The following is an 18,029-nucleotide window of genomic DNA, read 5'->3' as shown; positions in this document are numbered from 1 at the left end:
ATTAAACTTTGATAACTTTATAAATAAGAACTCTCTTTATAATGTAAAAAGCAAATGATATTTGGGTGTAGTCACTTTTTGATTATGTGTTCATAAGTTTACGGATACAAAGTAGCCTCATCTTGTCCATTCTACTAGAAATTCTATAATTAAGTATAACTCATTATATCACAAATAAGCCCAACATTACCAATTATGGAAAATATATATTTTGACGGACAGTGTTTCTTACGGCTGTCTATAAACGTAAAAGATAATGGTGATGATTGGTTCAACTATGGCTCTAAAAATTTAGCTATAAAAATTTAGCTGTAGGTAAATTTGTTATAGCTGTAAAGTTGTTACTGTAAATTTTTTTTCAGATTTTTGATGTAGTTAAATTTGTTGTAGATGTAAATTATAGGCTGTAGATATTTTAAAATAAAATATGTGATGTATATATAAAATAATTATTTTTTTATCAATTAAATAATTTACATTAATATTTTTTTTTATAAATTCTCAAAGTTTATTGTTATTTAAAATGTGATATGTAAATAATATATATTTTATTTAAAATATTTCAATAATTTTTACAACACCCAGAATTGAATTAAATATTTAAAGATGTTTTTAATTATGATTATCTAATTTATTTGATATTATAGATAGTTTTTTTTTCACAGAATCTACAGCCTATAAAAGAAAGCTTTAGGTTTTTTACCTAAAATACATTAAAAAAAAATTTGTTTTACTTTTTTTGCTGTAGGTTTAAAAATAAAGTTAAAGCATGATTGGTAAAAGTTTATAGAAACTTGATTTAGGTTTTAACTATTAAAAATAAAGCTACAACATGATTGGTAAAATTTAGTGATTTAAAAGTAAATAAAACTAAAGTAAGGAGATAAATCTCAACCAATCACCCCCAATATTTTGACAATTAAGTTTAGTTCTAAGCAATAAAATTACTTTCATATTATAATTGAATAGTATAAATATTATGTAATGAATAGGGATCCAGCGGCTGAGACCACCATTATCCATGGTTGCTTAAGGAGCGGTTAACAATTTTTTAATTAAAAAAAATGAAAGAGAAGAAGAAGAAGAAGCAGCAGTGCTTTTGATGCTTCTTTAAGCGTCGTTGTTTTGTTCTGTTTGCGGGTTCCACCGACATGTGGCGGTCCGCGATTGGTCTTTTTAATTTTTTTTTTTTTTTAGTCAGAAAAGAGAAAAATTAAAAAAAAAATTAAAAAAATTAAGCACCCCTAATAAATTGCTAGGGTTAATGATGCTCTGAGAAGTGAGGTGGTACATAATAATGAAAAGTAAGAAGGTACAGAGGATACTTACCCCTGACGCAAGTGAGAAGCTCAAGTTGTGGAGCATGTGCTTTGCCTTTCCGACACACCATCGCATGCATCTTCACCTCTACTTCATACCTTCCCTTATGTTCCTTTCTCACTCTGTCTCTTTATTTTTACAGTTTATTCTCTCTTTTTCTTTATTATAATCATTTTATAATCGAGAGGGATATAGACTTAACAAATGATATGTGAAATCGACTTGACTTTGTGGCCATGTTTTCTCTTTTTGCTTGTTTACAATACTGAACAACTACCCTCCTATAGTTTGATGCTAACTAACACTCAACATGCCGTGGTATATGATAAACTAACATATAATTCACCAAGATGGGAAATTGAGAATAGTGAAAACATTTTGATAATTGTTGAAATAGTAGTAATGTAAGGGATGAAGCAAGTAAAAGTAAAAACACAACAAAGTCTCGACCTCATATCTGCTTGGTGGCTCCGGCGGCTCGCCGCCGTCGGAGGCCTTCCCTCTCCCCCTCTGTTTTTTCTTTGCTTCTTCGCCAGCTCTCCTCCTCCCCCGATATGTTGGTGGCTCTGTGACTGAGTCAATCCGGACTTAGCCTCTTCGTAGTCTGGTTTGGATCTCTCGTTGGAGCTATGGAGTCACGATGAGGGGTGCTGCGGTGGTGGGAGTTGTCTGGAAGTCGGCTTTTTGGGTCCGGCAAAGGCTCGGGTTGAGGTTTTCGTTTCTAGATCTGGTTCCTTTGCCGGTGGTGGGAGCGCGTGGCCGGGTGTTTAGGACTCCTTCGCCCAGATCTGGGGTTCTCGGTGTTTAGGGTTTCAGATCTGCGGTGGAGTGGACCGGTTCGAGGCGGCTTTCTTTCTCGCTCGGCGTCGAGTGGTTGGTTTTCCGTCTCTTCCTCCGGTCAAGTTGGACCTCGGGCCAGTTGGTCTCCGAAGGCGTGCTCGTCGTGGTGAACGCTACTGCGTGGTAGCGGTAGCTTTGGCGCTTGCTCGTGCGGCTGCTAGTGTCTGTCTCTCTGTCTGGCCGTCTATGACGAGCCAGGGGCTGTTCCGGCGTCGCTCCGGCTTTGTTATCCCGGGTTCGCCGCTTTTGGTGCTGCTGTGCCCATCTGCATATGGGTTCTCTCCCCCTTTCCGTCTCTTCGGTTAACTCGTCGGTTCTTCTCCGTTGTTGTTTTGCTGAAGAGGCAATATGGAGCTATCATCGGTTCTCGATGCTAGCACGAGTCGGGGTTCTTGGATCTTCGGATTCCCGGTTCCTCGTAGGAGCCTCGTGTTCCGATTGGTCATCCCAGCCCCATTGCTTCTCCATTTGGTAAGTAGTGGGGGGGGGGGGCAATTGTTTGTCCATGTTGCAGATTTGGTTGGACAACATTGAGATGTGGCTCTCACCAGACCCGTCTTTTTGCTTGGGTTCGCGTTTACTTCCGAAGTCGAACCAAATAAGTGTAGTTCTTAGTGTTCTTTGGACTAGCCAGATGGCACTCCTAGGGTTCTCAAGAGTGTGTAGCTGCTGAAAGCTCTTGGCGTTCGGGTTCTTCGTCCATCGGTGGTGGTTCGTGAGACTTGAGTTTCCTTGACTAGGACCGACAAAGCTGTGCGAGATGGATTCCAATCAGTTGGAGTAGCGCTGCGGGCAAGCCAATATCTACCAAGGCGTGGTCTCATGGTATATCAAAGGTTTTCTTCCCATGCGGCAATGTCATCACTTGGTCAAGCTTTTTCTCTATGTCCTTTTGATTGCTCTATATGTTCATGTTTAAATATGTATGTGGTCACTGGGAAGTGCTTTTTCTTTCTTTCTATGTTGTTGCTTTAGTTTATTTTCATCTGCTACTAGTTTGCTTTGTAACTTTTGGCACAAAAGAAAATGGTATAAAATTTAACATTTTTACCAAAAAAAAAAAAGAAGTAAAAACACAAAGATAGTGATGGACTAGAATCGTTGGTAATACAATATCAATTGTTGTTCATATATAATTGTTAGTTCGCGTTATGAAATATAAAATTTAAACAGTATACAAGTACAATAGTTTCACGTTACTAAAGGTCGATATAAACATTTCAGTAAAAAAAAACTTAATGTATGAATTCAGGGAATTGAAAAATAACCCAAAATTTGAAATAGAAAGTACAGTTATAAAGATTTACTAGATATTGATCTGCGCACCCGTGCAAATGTATTTTTTAAAAAATATGATGCTATTTGTTTTTTTATGTCACTATTTAAGGTTGGGCACAAAATTCGAATTCAAAATTCGAAGAACCGAACTGATCCCAATCCGAATAAATAGTACCAAATCCAAACCGAAATTGATTAAATATTCAAATTATTCAAAATTTTGGTATTTGAAGAACTGAAACCTAATCCGATCTGAATTAAAGTATTTTGGATATCCAAAATAGATTTATATACATATATATTAATTATTTTTAGATTTAATATATATAAAAACATACAGAATATATATGATACTTTTAAGTTCGTTTAAATACTTGAAAATATATACAAATAATCAAACGTAAATATCTAAAATAGTTAAAATATACTCAAAACTACAAAAATACTTAAATAATTATTAATTTTCTATCCAAATATTTAAACAAAACTAATTTATATGTTAAGTTAAGTACTCTGACATATGTTATTCAAATTTATATGTAATATATTCTATTGTTTATAGATTTTTTAAAAAATTGAAGCATATAATAAATTTTTTAAAATTTAAAATAATTTAAATTGGTTATCCAAATCCGAACCGAATCTTCAAAGATCTGAACCGAACACGAAGTCCCAAACATACCCGAAAACGAACCCGAACGCCCACCCCTAATCACTATTATATCCTATATGTGTCATCATAGGTTACAAAAATATGTGTTATCATATAATTAATCGAATTTTATACGTACCATCAAATAAGTAATCTTATAATTAATAATATTTCATACATACAATCATATAAATAATAACATATATTATATTTTTAAATTTCAATGTGAAATATAAAAATCATAATTTAAGTTGGTGTTTGAAATTGGGCTTTGTATTGTATTTTTCTTATATATATTGAAAATATTTTTATAATGGTTATTGGAAAATATGTTAGTAAAAATCAAATTTTGAATCTATGTATATTTTTGAATGAATTTTTGATATAAATCAATTTTAAATTATTATTTTGATCTTAATATGTATATCAAGTAACATAAACTCATTTTTTTTAATATAATGTAATGAACTTCTAATATTTTTAATAGCATAAACCCATTAGTTTTTTTTTTCTAACTTACTGTTATCCATGTTTTCAAACAACGCTATTTTTTTAACTGCTATGTAAGTTACCAAACAAAAGTTTAAAATGCTTCTACTTTAATAAGATAAATTCCTTAATTATTTACACTTTAATAAATCATGGAAGTTTTGATAATAGTCTGGTGTTTGGATCGAAATGTAAATAATATTATATTTGGATGTAAACTGTAGTTTATAAGTGGAGTCGAATTATACTTTGACTATTCATTTCCGCAATTAATTGACCATCAACTAGTATTTCATATAACATTAATATTAATATCTAATCTGTACGACATTATTGTATCATCAATGTTGTAAATAATTTGGTCTAAACGTCTGAGTATAATTTCTATATTGTTTGACGGTTGGGTAAATTCCTGTTATTACCATCTTAAGTCGTGAGTAAAAAAATAGTTTACTGAAAGTAAATATATATGCTACTTATCAAGCGTACTGCAAAAATCAGGACGTGCAAATGAATTACATCCGTGGTCCACTTCTATTTTTTTGGTGAACTTTTACAAGTGTCAATTATTTAATATATCGTTTGTAGATTATATGATCGTGATATAATTCTCACGTGCTTTCAGGCCTCTATCATTGCTAATATCTGTTCAACAATAATTTCCTAAAAAAACAAGGGAAATATGTCTGTATAACCAAGAAAAAAAAACATAATTCATGAAATAGCCAATTTTCCTAATATAACGATACACAGTATGTTTTTCTATAATATTGTCATCCTACTCTTTCATTCAACCGGTAAAACCTGCAAAAAAATTATAATCTAAATTAATAATTAGTGATTCTAAAAAAAAGATGTGGCATTTACTTACTCTTACATAGCTAACAAAGCAAATGATAAAATATGGAAAGGTCAATAGATTCATCTTCATATTTGAGCGATTAAGACGGCACCGATTACATTCTTGGTGAGTTTGTGGAGAAGAAGACCATTATCGAAGGCTCGGTAGGTGACAAAAGGCGTGAGGAAGACGGCACCGTAACGGCGGTAAAGCAAAATCACATTGTAATCGCCTGAGATACTCCGCTTCGGAAATCAGACGCCCCTCGCCAGCGATAAAGCTGCAGCAACGCCTATCAACACCTCGTGTCTATTCCACTTCCCACACTCGATTCCACTCGGATCTAATCAACTACAGTAAATTTTGTGTGTTTTCCGCCCGATTCTCTTCATCTGCTGTTATTTTCTTTTCCATTTTGGTTATACTCAGAACTAGGGATCTGCTTTATGGGACTAAGTTCCACACTGTATACTCGGTTGTGGTTTTGTGGTTGTTTGTAGTCTTTCTTAAATTTTATTTGTGTTTTTATCTGATATTCATAGTAAATGATGTAGTAATGTTGTTTCGATATGGAATAGCATATGCGTTACATACGAGTTTCACTATCTGGTAATGACATGATCTCTGCTAGGTATATTCCATTTGACCTGGAATAAAATAAAATGTAGACGTTTATATTCCATTTGACTTGGAATGAAATAAATTCAAACGTTTAATATCACCTTTTTTAGCTTCTAAATTTATACTTGTATCTAATATTTATGTATTTTAATACTTGTATTAGGGTTTATATTCTCGTGTAGGGTTTAGTGCTGATTGGAGAGGGGTTAGTTTCTGGAATATTGAGTTCGTGATTGTAAGAATGAGATTGACCTTAGATTAAGTGTCATATTTCCGTGTAGGGTTTCGTGATTAGTTGATAGGGTTTTGTATATATTCTCATGTGTGGTTTAAGATAGTGAGCTATGCATATCGCTACGTCTTACATGGTTTCCATTCCACATTATTGTTATACTATACAATTTATTTTATATATAATTTGTTATATGGATCCTAACACCTTTATCTTTCGCTTTTGTTTTTAGGTTACAAATGGTAGATTTAAGTTGCCAAGTAGATTATTCGAAACTGGATTTGAGCCATCCGGTGAATATATTCTCATTTATATGTAATGATGCAATGTGTATATAAGTGGAATAGATCGTGTGTACGTAAAATAGAAAGACCATTCATGTGAAATGGAATATATAATCTTTACTATTTGTTGTATTCTATTCTATTTGCAAAACAAAGAATATATATATATATGATTGTACAATGCATAAGCATAAGTTATGTTTTGTTGTTGTATCATTGCTATGAATGAATCTTAGTTTATGCTATTGATCAAAACTAAGAATTTAATATTCATTTTTATCATTTCGTTAACCAGATCCACATAAGTGTAAACTTCATACACATTTTGTTAACCACATCTACATTTGTTGTTTGGCTTTAGGGTTTATATTTGAGTTTAAGGTTTAGTAAATAAAGTTTAAGGTTTAAAACTCATATTTGGTTAGGGTTTAATGACTAGAGTTTAGGGTTTAGTATTACAAGGTGAAGGTGAAGGTGTATGGTTGGGGGTGACATTGGGTCAAGCATGCCAAGTTCCATGAACGCATAGCCATATCAACACTTGAGATACATTTTGTACATGTCTTTATATTGCAATTACATTTTCACCTTGTCTATTTTATATGACACATATGGAATAAAATGAATATTTGCTGTCAGCTCAAAACTTGTGTTTAGTTTATGTAAGATTCGGTTGACACTGGATAAGGGTTTATATTCCGTGTAGTGTTTACTAATTAGTTTATGATCACTCATTAGAAGTTTAGGGTTACATTGGATTAGGGTTTACATTTCCGAGTAGGGTTTAGTGCTTAGTTGATAGAGGTTAGTTTATGTACGTTTGGGGTTGCCATTTGGGGACCTTGTTGTATGTCCTTATTATTTGCCTTTATTTCGTGAGCTATACTATTGAGTCAGATGGAATAGCAATGCATGTATCTTCTATTCTCTGTTACAGTAACAATATATTGGTAACTCCACCTTCTTACGTGGCTTCTTCCTACTCTTTCATGTCGAATAGCTGTAACCAACAATTGGTCATTTTTCCGCAGAATACGTCAGCGCCTTTCTCACCCGACACGTCAGCATCTTGATATCATGTTTATTATGTGAAATTACATAGGCATTTTTTTCATTTCATGTGCTCTACATGGAATGGACATGCATCTTATTTGTAATTGTGTTCTATTTTCGACTTTCTCATTTCACCTTATGTACATTCCAAATTCATACTTGTGTTATCTGTTCCCTAAATTTTTTTTATTTCGATTAGGGTTCATAGTTTCCGTTTAGGGTTTAATGATTAATGTATAAGATTTAGATGCTTCACTACTGGATATCACAAACAGGAGACTTACTGTATAAGCAGGAGACTTTGAAATGTAATCTATACTATTTACATATAGAATAGCATTGTATGTATTTATTAGTCTCTGTTACGGTTCCATCCTTGTGTTAAGCGAACAACTATTATCCCCACCTTTCGCATAATACTCTTCCTAATATTTGTTGCTTACAACTGTCATATGTGGTTTGTTTATTTATGTGCCACTGAAACACCCACGTCTCTTACTTTTAGAAATGTAACTGGCAACCTGTCACGTTAAGGGATAGAACCAGCTTGAAGGAGACCAAAAAGTTTGATACTAAATTATGTCAAAATCAGTGTTAGTTTCTTAATTTATCACTCAGTAATGACTATTTCGCTAATAAGTCCAAAAAACAAAGATGTTTCTGTTAGAAAGAAAAAAAATGCTTCTCTCGAAATAATTACATTTACTAGACAGGGCCTCACTGGTTTTTCCGGTACGATCCGCAAGCGCAACTTTTACGGTTATTAGCGGTTGACAGCATTTTGAAACAATCATACAAACCGCTACAAATCGCTCCAAACCGCTCCAAACCTCTTAAAATCAAAAGCTGGTTCCAGCTAGCGTTTGTGGTTGCGGGTTGAAAAATAAATATAAAATTATTTTCAAAAATATTTTAAACTTTTTTAATTAAAATTTTAAAATGGAAATATTATAAATAAAAATATATACATATTTTATATATTAATTAAAATTCACAAACAATATCATAATTTGCTTTATAAAAACTTTAAACTAACTATTTATTAGGATTTTTAAACATTTCTATACACATATATATAAAGATATACACATATATAAAATGAAATAAAATATTTTTTTAAATTTGTAAATATAAACCTTCAAATTTTTTTTTATTAAAATTATAACTTTCAACTAATTTGAATTTTTTATAAATAAACCTAATATTTTTATTAATCATATTATATTGATAATTATTATATTTTATTACAATAGTATATTTTTAATGTTATAATATGTTGATATGGGTGATTTATTATTAAACCGCTGTAATATTTTTTTTTTTGACAGCAAGACATTCACAGACTCATATTGACTCTGTAAACCAAATCGGTAACTCTGCATCTATGTGAACGACGAAAGACGGTTGTTTCCTAGAACTGCGTGCTAAGCTATCCGCCCGTAGGTTCTCCGTCCGAGGTACATGAACGATGTCTGAGTTGAGGAAACTTCTTTGTAAAAACTTGATATCTTTCATATAATTTTCAAATGCTGACCATTCTTCTGGTTCCGAAACCGCTGCAATATCTTATAATCAACCAGTCACAAATATCCCCCAAATGCAACAATTTTCAAACGTTGTACCAGTCATACAAAACGCTTAATAACGCTTGAAACCACTCGCATCCGCAAACTCCCGCAACCGCAACCGCTGTATTTAAAGCAGTCGGGTCCTTAAGAACATGTTATAGGTTCTCAATTTCCAATTCATGCTGAGGTAAGTCTTGCGAGCATGGATCAATTTATAAATTTATACTTCATAATATATATATATATATAACTTCTATAATCTATTAGGGCATCTCCAACCCCACTATATTTTCTACACTAAATTCTATTATGAAGTAAAATCTTCTTCAACCCCACTCTAAATCTCACTCTAAAATAGTGCAACTCTATTTCTTACTCTATATTTGGAGTAACTCAATTTTTTACTCTATTATAGAGTGAAACTTTTTTATTTATACTTTAATCCTTTTATTCTTCAATCTTTTTATTTTGTAACTATTAATTTAATTTAATTATGCAAACAACACATAATTATGTTTAACACAATATATATATATATAAACATTTAAAATTTATTATTATTAGCCAAAGAAAACAAGCACTAAAATTAAAAATATTTTTTTTTAATATTAGCCAAAAAAACAAATACAAAAATTTAAAATAAGTAACTTAAAATAAAATTAAAACCATATATAATAATGACTTATTTTTTTGGTATTTCTTCCAGATCGAGCAAGATTGTTAAAATATTATCCAAATGAGGTAAATGAACGAGTAGCTTCTTGTTCATGTTGTTGACCACGTCTTTTTTTGTTTGTAAAATTCGTGTTCGTTCCTCTTGAAAATATTAACGAACATCTGGATCTTGCAATGAATTCAAGTCACAAACTAAATATTTTTTTTATGCATGTATGTAACTAAAATATATAAAAATGTATTGGTGACCAATGCATATGGACTACATGTATAATTCTATACAACATGATATGAGGATGAATGTGATTTTAGCGCACCAACTAAAGTGGGAAGAGAAGTTCCACCTCCACAGATTCAGACACGAAAGAATGATAATATTCGATTTGAAGAATTTTTTGGTCGATTTAGAAAAAATCAAAGATAAAAAAAAAATTCATTTCACACTCTGAAATTCGCTGATGATCATTTGTGGGAAAGATATACTAATGGAGATGTTTACGTTAAAATGTATTAATTTATTAGTACAATGTAATGTAATGTAAGTTTTAATATAATAAATGGTTGATATAAATATATAATTTGTGAAAACTTTGTGAAAAATAAAATATAAAGAGTCAATTTGTAAATTTTGTAACTAAAAGATATTAATTATAAAATAGAAAAGAATATATTTAAGAATATTTATTTTTAGAGTCAAATATAGAGTAAACCATTGGAGAGAAACTCTATTCTATTTTAGAGTAACACTATTTTAGAGTGAAAATTACTCTAAAATAGAGTAAACTATTGGAAATGGTATTAGCCGAGAAATTATTGCTTGGGTTCCCAATATAATTGCAAAAAACAAAGACGCGATAAGATTTGTTACATTGGACTCTACTCGTGTTTTCGTGTTTCACTCCTCTCCTCATACTTTTAATCTATTGCGCTTAATTATATAAGATCCACACAGATATACGTTTTCTTTGATGATATATCACAAAGGATTACAAATCACATGTTTGTCTGTCTGTATATGAACTATTTGCTGGTAGGAATTTAAAATCGTAACTCGCTAAATGAGTTTTGCATGCTAAAATGTGATCATTTCTAACTTTTTGTCACGGCAAATTCTAACACCGTAAAATAAACTTGAGTCAAGAATAATTGTCGCAAATACCGATAATGGGATTTGTTTCTTAGCTAGAGCTAAGACCCTAATATATGTCATTACCAATAACTAATTGTCTAATTAGTTTTACATAAATAAAAAGGACCAAAGGACAAAACGGTCTTATTTTCTAAGGTTGATTTAGAGATTTATTAGTTCCCTCATTAACACGTACATATAAAGTTTGAATAGGGGAAATTCTAATTGTACCATAAATTTGATACCACAAACATTAAACCTAAATATTTGAATATTTTTTATTGAATGTATTTCTGAAACTGATAACTGACACATGGAGCGGAAGCGGGTACCCGGAAACGAGATTTTTTAAAAAATTAAGAAGCGGATACATGTTGGAAGCGTATCCATATATATATATATACACATATATAAGATTTTTTTTTAAAAAAATCTAGAACTAAAAATTATATGATTTAAATTTAAAATAAATCATTTATTTCATTATAATAATTTGTAATGGTTTTATATTAAAACTGTGAAAATGCACATAAATTAAATTTAAAATAAATTATTATATTAATTATTTTTAATACTTTATAATTTATAGCATTAATTTTAATATTTTTAGATTTCTATTATCTTTATTTAATGCTATTAAAATTTGAATTTTATATGAAGTAAGAACTATAATTTTATATTTTTATTGATATAGAAAATTGTGTTTTTTTAAAGAACGAAAGCGTGATTCATAAACGAAATCGTAAGCTTTCAACAATGTTTTTAAAGAGAATATTTTAGAAATATTAATTTAGTAATTGACAAAATATATATTAATTTAGTCCAGAATAACAGAAGATATGATGTGTTTGGAAGTAATTTTTGGTTTACGCATCTTTAAGGAGTTATCTAAAAATAATAACTACTTTATTAATCATGTATAGGAATTACAAAAGTTGTGTAAATAATTACACTTTGCGGCAATCATCTAACTTTTTAAGAAGGCAATAACATTTTATATCTAGTGAAAATCAAGAACTAATTAAGCCATATTATTTTGTACCAAAACTGAGGTAGTATATACTTTTCACCGTTATATTAGAAGATTTCACCATATCCCTTATATATTAATTGAGAATCATTACAACATTGTTTTGTAGGTACGTGTCACCATGAAAATGAAATTCAGAATTCTTAGAAAAATAGGTTGGTCCATCTTAACTTATATTGTATTTTTTTATTAAACTGACTATTAAATTGATAAATAGTGTACAAAAGAATATTCTCGCACTTTCCTTAAATAAAAACTACAGAATTGCATAATATGATTAACGTATATATGACAATCAATGATTATGTACAATAAATATGTGATAATATTATTTGTATCTTAGCTCTTTTTTGTTTAATTTTATATTATTAAAAGATATTAAACAACCACATTAATCATATAATAAAAAAAAATTCTTATATGTTATATTTTGAATTTTTAAAACGACTATAAATTACTAAAAGCGTTAAATGTCTCACACTAAAATTTTGTGATCGATGGTTAGGTAATAACAAGATACAAATGATTATAAATCGTATGAATATGAAGTCTCATTTACTAAAAATTATATTATATATTAATATAGTTTAAAATTAAACTATATAACATAGAAAAATACTTAAATATGATCATTTCTAAATTTGTATTGAAAAAGTATTGAAACCTTAATATTTTAATTTTGAAATTTCCATTAAGAAATTGGACATTAGAAATTTTGTGTTTATCATATGAGTATGAATTCTCAATAATAAATATTTATATTAAAATATACTATATATATATGTCCATGTCATTAAAATTTAGTTATATACCATATAAAATAAATAAAATGATTGTTTTGATTTATTTACCAAAAAAATATCGTAAATAAACAAGATGTATTATTTTGATTTATGTCTTTACTCTAATTTAATTATATACATAATACGTAAATAAATACAAATAAATAATAATAGATAAAATTTAGTTTTATATATAACATTCATCCTGCGATCTTAAGCTAATTAGGTATATATATTATCAACCATTTGCAACCATATTTAAATAAGTAATATTGCTCAAAACACTGTTAGACACACGTATGTAAAGATAATATAATGATATCTTTAGCACAAAGGAAAGACACGAAAGGAGTCTGCCCATGTAATTCGTGGAGGGTTCCTAAAATGATAAATCTGCGCATTCTTTTTTAGAAATACGTTCAAATCACGACAACATTATTTTGTTACTTTTGTGTTGCGAGAAGATTCATGAAACTATGGGTAAGTTGCGCTAGTTTTGCTTTTTATTATTTCTATATCTGACATTTTGTCCATCCCCTAGTAAATTAAAACAATTATATGAAATTAAAAAAAAATCCGTTTAGGTTTCGCTGTCGTAATCTCAATCCTTGATCATCAGTTTAACATAATACTCAGGACAAGACAAGATGTATTATGCGCATTAAATGATGAAATCATGTTCACGCCAATGGTGTAGCTCCTGAATGACACAAATACGTCGGCACCAATCGAGATAACTAAGAATGTATGCTAGCCATGCCTGTTCAATTTTCTTTTTGAAACAACTATTCAAATATTTTGAGTGTTGGGAAGGTTTAAGAACTACAATAAAACTGTTAACTTAGATTTTACCAGTAAATTGTACTTCTGTTTTTCGGACGATTCATACTTTTCTATATATGTATATGAACTTGAAACTTTTATATAGAACCTCTGAATCTACAGCCAAATTTTAGTGATGTTTGCAAACTACGTTCGTTCATACGATATCTATCAACTTTAACACATCTTAAAACATCGAAAACATAAGAACTTCACAATGCGCTCGTTTGTATAATTTTAAAACTAAAGTACGTTATCAACTGATGTAATTATAATTAATGAAAATTGTGAATGTAATATGGTATAATCTATTATGAGTATATATTTACCTGTGGATTAATAAACCTGATAGTAATATTTGTTTGCATACTTTACATGTAGGGGACCAAAGCTATTTGTTGTATTTTCTATGAGCCAAAACTAAATGGCCGGAGAGGACCACATATTTCCTTTACATTTTTGTTTTTCTTATTAAAAATATATGCACTGTTCAGATGTATATAAAAGCCTGATATATATATATATGCAGCCGATATCTTAAGACGACTTAGAACCGACAATTTTTTTTTTTTTTTTTTTGGTAAACTAGAACCGACAATTTCACAATTTATTAATGTAAAAGTCACAAGTAACTAATAAATTTGTGTAGAGAAGAAACACACAAAGATTAAGCTGAAAGATAATCAACAATTACAAAAATAGGAAACCAGTAATATGATATTGTATTCACATAAGTTTTAAGGGATTTAGATATATACAACTTTTTCCCTCTATAATTTTCTTGTCCATCTATGTTATGTTATTTAACTATTCTATATTTTTACTGCACTCTCTTCATTTATTTATCAACCACATTCATATTGTTGATCTTGTTGAACAATCACTAATTAATAAGTGCTTCAGCCGCAACTATTAAAGAATGGTAGTTATTCACGTACAATACATATGTATATACATTACCTTCAAAATATTATCCAACTTGGAGCAGTGGCGGAGGCAGCCAAACTGTTTAGGAGGGTCAAATTTATATGTAGCATATTTTACAAGGGTCAATAAACCATTTTTTACATTATTTTCAGAGTTTTTTCTTAAATACAAGTAAAAAAATTCACATATATAAAATTCACATGGGTCAACTGACCCATATGCCAAAGGGTACTGACTTGGAGGGTAAGTTTGAGAATGTGGAATGGAGGAATACAAACTATTTGAAGCTTTTACGTATAAGAAAATAAAACACAAAACGTTATTTGATATAAATAAAACAAAAGGGACGGCTAAGTTTGGCGGTTTGGTTGAAAAGGATGGTAGGACAATGGAAACAAAACATTTGCACGCCTCTTTCTTCTCACTCTCTTCTTCTGAGTTCTTTCTTTGCACCAAAGATTCACGTCCCATTTCTTTTATATGTAAAGGCCCCGTTTCAAAGTTGTTATAATCGTTTCAAAGTTGTTATAATCGTTTCAAAGTTGTAATAATGTTATTAATATTTTCTTTTTGAGAAATTTGATAGGATAGTATTTTTTAAGTTTTTGTCACAATAGTATTTGATAAAGAAAATGACCAGAACAAGCTTTTTTAAAAGGTAAATTAAACATGTATTTTTACTCTAGGAGAAATTTCATAGGATAGTTTTTTTAAAGTTTTTGTCACAAAAGTATTCGATGAAGAAAATGACCAGAATAAATTTTATTAAAGGGTAAAAATATAATATAGACTTATGGTTAACTAATCTAGACTTAGAGTCTAGAGTTGAAGGGTAGGGTTTCGAAGAAAAAGTTTAATTTTAAAAAATAAAAAAAATAAATATTAAAAATTTCAAAATAAAAAAAAATTATTTTGAACCTTTTTATAGTTATTTTTTGACAAAAACTTAAAAATAGCTATGCAAGAGAATTGCCCTTTATTTTTCCTTGAGTTTTCATAGTTATTAATATGTTATATATAATGTTAGAGATCTGTAACATTAAACCATAGTGACAATGAATTTTACTGCCTTCAAATTACCGACAAAGTTTACTGTTACCATGATCACGCCTTTTCAGCATGAGCAATGAAACATTTTTTTTTTTGAAACTATGAGCAATGAAACATTCGAACAATGTTTATAATAGTTCGAGATGGTTTGATAGTAGTATATAAAATATGGTAAATAGAAAGCAAGGGAAAACTCAATTTTGTTTTGATTTAGTGGTTCGTTTTCGTTTATAAGTGCAAGGTTGAAAAAATCTGTAAAGAAAACTGTATCTACTTTTGACTTTCAAATTATAAATATATGTTAATAAAAATATTATCGGATGTCATTTAGCCACAAAAAAAAAATCAAACTGATGTTTAATAAAGATAGTCATCGAAAAAAAGATGTTTAATAAAGGAAAAAAGTGAATAAAAAATCAGACAATCCAGCTCCGAATAAATTTGACTTGTTGACTCCTACCTCTCCGTCAACGAGAGCGAATATGGAACATCATTATTGGACTAAATTCTGAGAACATAAAACTATAATCCATATAAAAAAATATTTAACAATATTTCTGACATATGACAGCAGACAGAGACTTTGAAATGAATAGATAGAGGTTGCGTTTATTAATTCAATAAATCTATCTATCTATATATATAAAATTCATTTTCTTTTACTCATGTGCGTGACACATTAGATTCCACATCATCAATTTGGACGACATCGTGATGACATATGTCTATTAAATGAAAAAAATACACACTTGCATTAGTTTACTCTTCGTCTTCGTCTCCGTCCCCAGCACAAAAAAAATTTTATGCGTTCTCAGACAACATCAATGAAGTCTCAAGTTTCTGGTTAACTCAAATCGACGTGAAGAATTCCTTTGTTGGTCTTCAATCGCATCGTTTAGCCTTCATTTCTAATCAACCGAAACACTTTGAGTTACATATTCATCGCCTTTATCACTTTCTTAACTCCGTAGACCGACGTGAACACGATCTGACATTAAATGCGACTTAACCCTCTGCAAATCGGTGTATTTGCACTTATAAAAAGGTTAACATTCTTTCTTTGAAAATCATTATCTCAATCCGTGAAAACACCAAATTAATATTTTTTTCTTTGAAATGGCTAACTCATCAATCTTCTTTTTTGATTAGAAGTTCGGCTGCTGCTCCTCCACCGTCCAACTAAGAGGAGATCGAGATGTTGTGAACAGCTTTGTCGGCTTTCATGTCTAAATAAGAAGAGATCGAGACAAAGAAGATGGAGGTTTGGAAAATGATTTAATCTCAGCTTTGTTGTGTAGAAGAAGAAACCGAATGATTGGTGATGTATATTTAACTTTACCATCCTCATAATAATCTTATTTATTCTTCAAATTTTTGTTTCAAGATTTAACAATTAGATCGAACAAAAAAAAACTTTTTTTTTTTGCAATTGGTCAAGAGCTTGATCCTGACCAGGTGAAATTTTTAATGTTCTTTTTTGAATCACTTATGTTCATTCAGATGCTGAAATTTGCGTAAAATTGATTTCGCAGGGAATTGCCTTTGTTGACAGTAAAGAAGATATATTTGTTGATGCTCCCGAAGAGTTGAATTTCGACACACCCAGCAAGGAAGCTCTCACTACAGACTACGATGATGACAATAGAAATCAATTTAGTAGATACTTGATTTTTTTAAAAGTTAATTTGTATTTATTGAAAAATGATCTTTGTTCTGATTTGTTCATTTATGTTCGTTTTCTACCATTCATAGGATAGGGAGAAGGAACTTTCAGTGTTGCAGGAATAGTTTAACCTCTTGGCTGCCGAGAAGAATGAAGATGGGAACACCGTGGAGATACTCAGTCGCTTCTTCGAGTTTCTAGATACTGCCGACGAAGAGAAGGTTCAGCATGAGGATGCAATCAAGGAGCTTCGTGGGATTATCAGTGGGAAGGACGAGTAGGTTGCTCATCTCACCACAAAGATCTCAGAGCTTTCTTTGTCACAGAATGAGGACCAACTTGAAGCTGCAACTCATAGGATTCTGCTTTCTTTTAGTAATGTGTTTGGGCAAAAAGAGCCGCAAGATGGCTCTTCTGTCTCTGAAAAAATTTGCTTATCTGGAGAGTGGAGTTTCTTTTTAAGTGCTAAGTACGCTGAGTTTTATTACGATGCTTCAATCAAATAACACTTAATCTCCTGATATTTATATGAACAAAAATTTACATTGCTCTTTTCAAACAAAGGTAAACTACCTATATATAGATTTGGTTAACAATGAGTTTGACGCTTAATCTTCTAATATCTAAACAAAAAATGTATAACCAAACTTTTAACACAAAAAATATAATTATAATTAAATTAACAAATATAAATGTATTCATGAAACTTAAAACACAGTAAATTCTTATAGTTCAAGATTAAAACAACGACAATACTTGATTTAACGTCGGTG

General features: G+C 30.3%; 1 long non-coding RNA gene across 2 annotated transcripts; it reads left to right on the top strand.

Annotated features, from left to right (window-relative positions):
* Positions 1-16,285: 16,285 nt before the first annotated feature.
* LOC106377594 lies at positions 16,286-17,801 on the top strand. Of its 2 annotated transcripts, XR_001275832.3 has the most exons (4): positions 16,286-16,638; positions 16,743-16,916; positions 17,126-17,249; positions 17,346-17,801. It is a non-coding gene; the product is annotated as an uncharacterized LOC106377594 (long non-coding RNA). The 2 variants fall into 2 exon arrangements; XR_001275830.3 differs by having other exon boundaries at positions 16,288-16,638; positions 17,126-17,801.
* Positions 17,802-18,029: the final 228 nt, after the last annotated feature.

This window comes from Brassica napus, chromosome C1, assembly GCF_020379485.1.
Source record: "Brassica napus cultivar Da-Ae chromosome C1, Da-Ae, whole genome shotgun sequence".
Taxonomy (NCBI): Eukaryota; Viridiplantae; Streptophyta; class Magnoliopsida; order Brassicales; family Brassicaceae; genus Brassica; species Brassica napus.
This window is presented reverse-complemented; position numbering and strand designations above follow the sequence as displayed.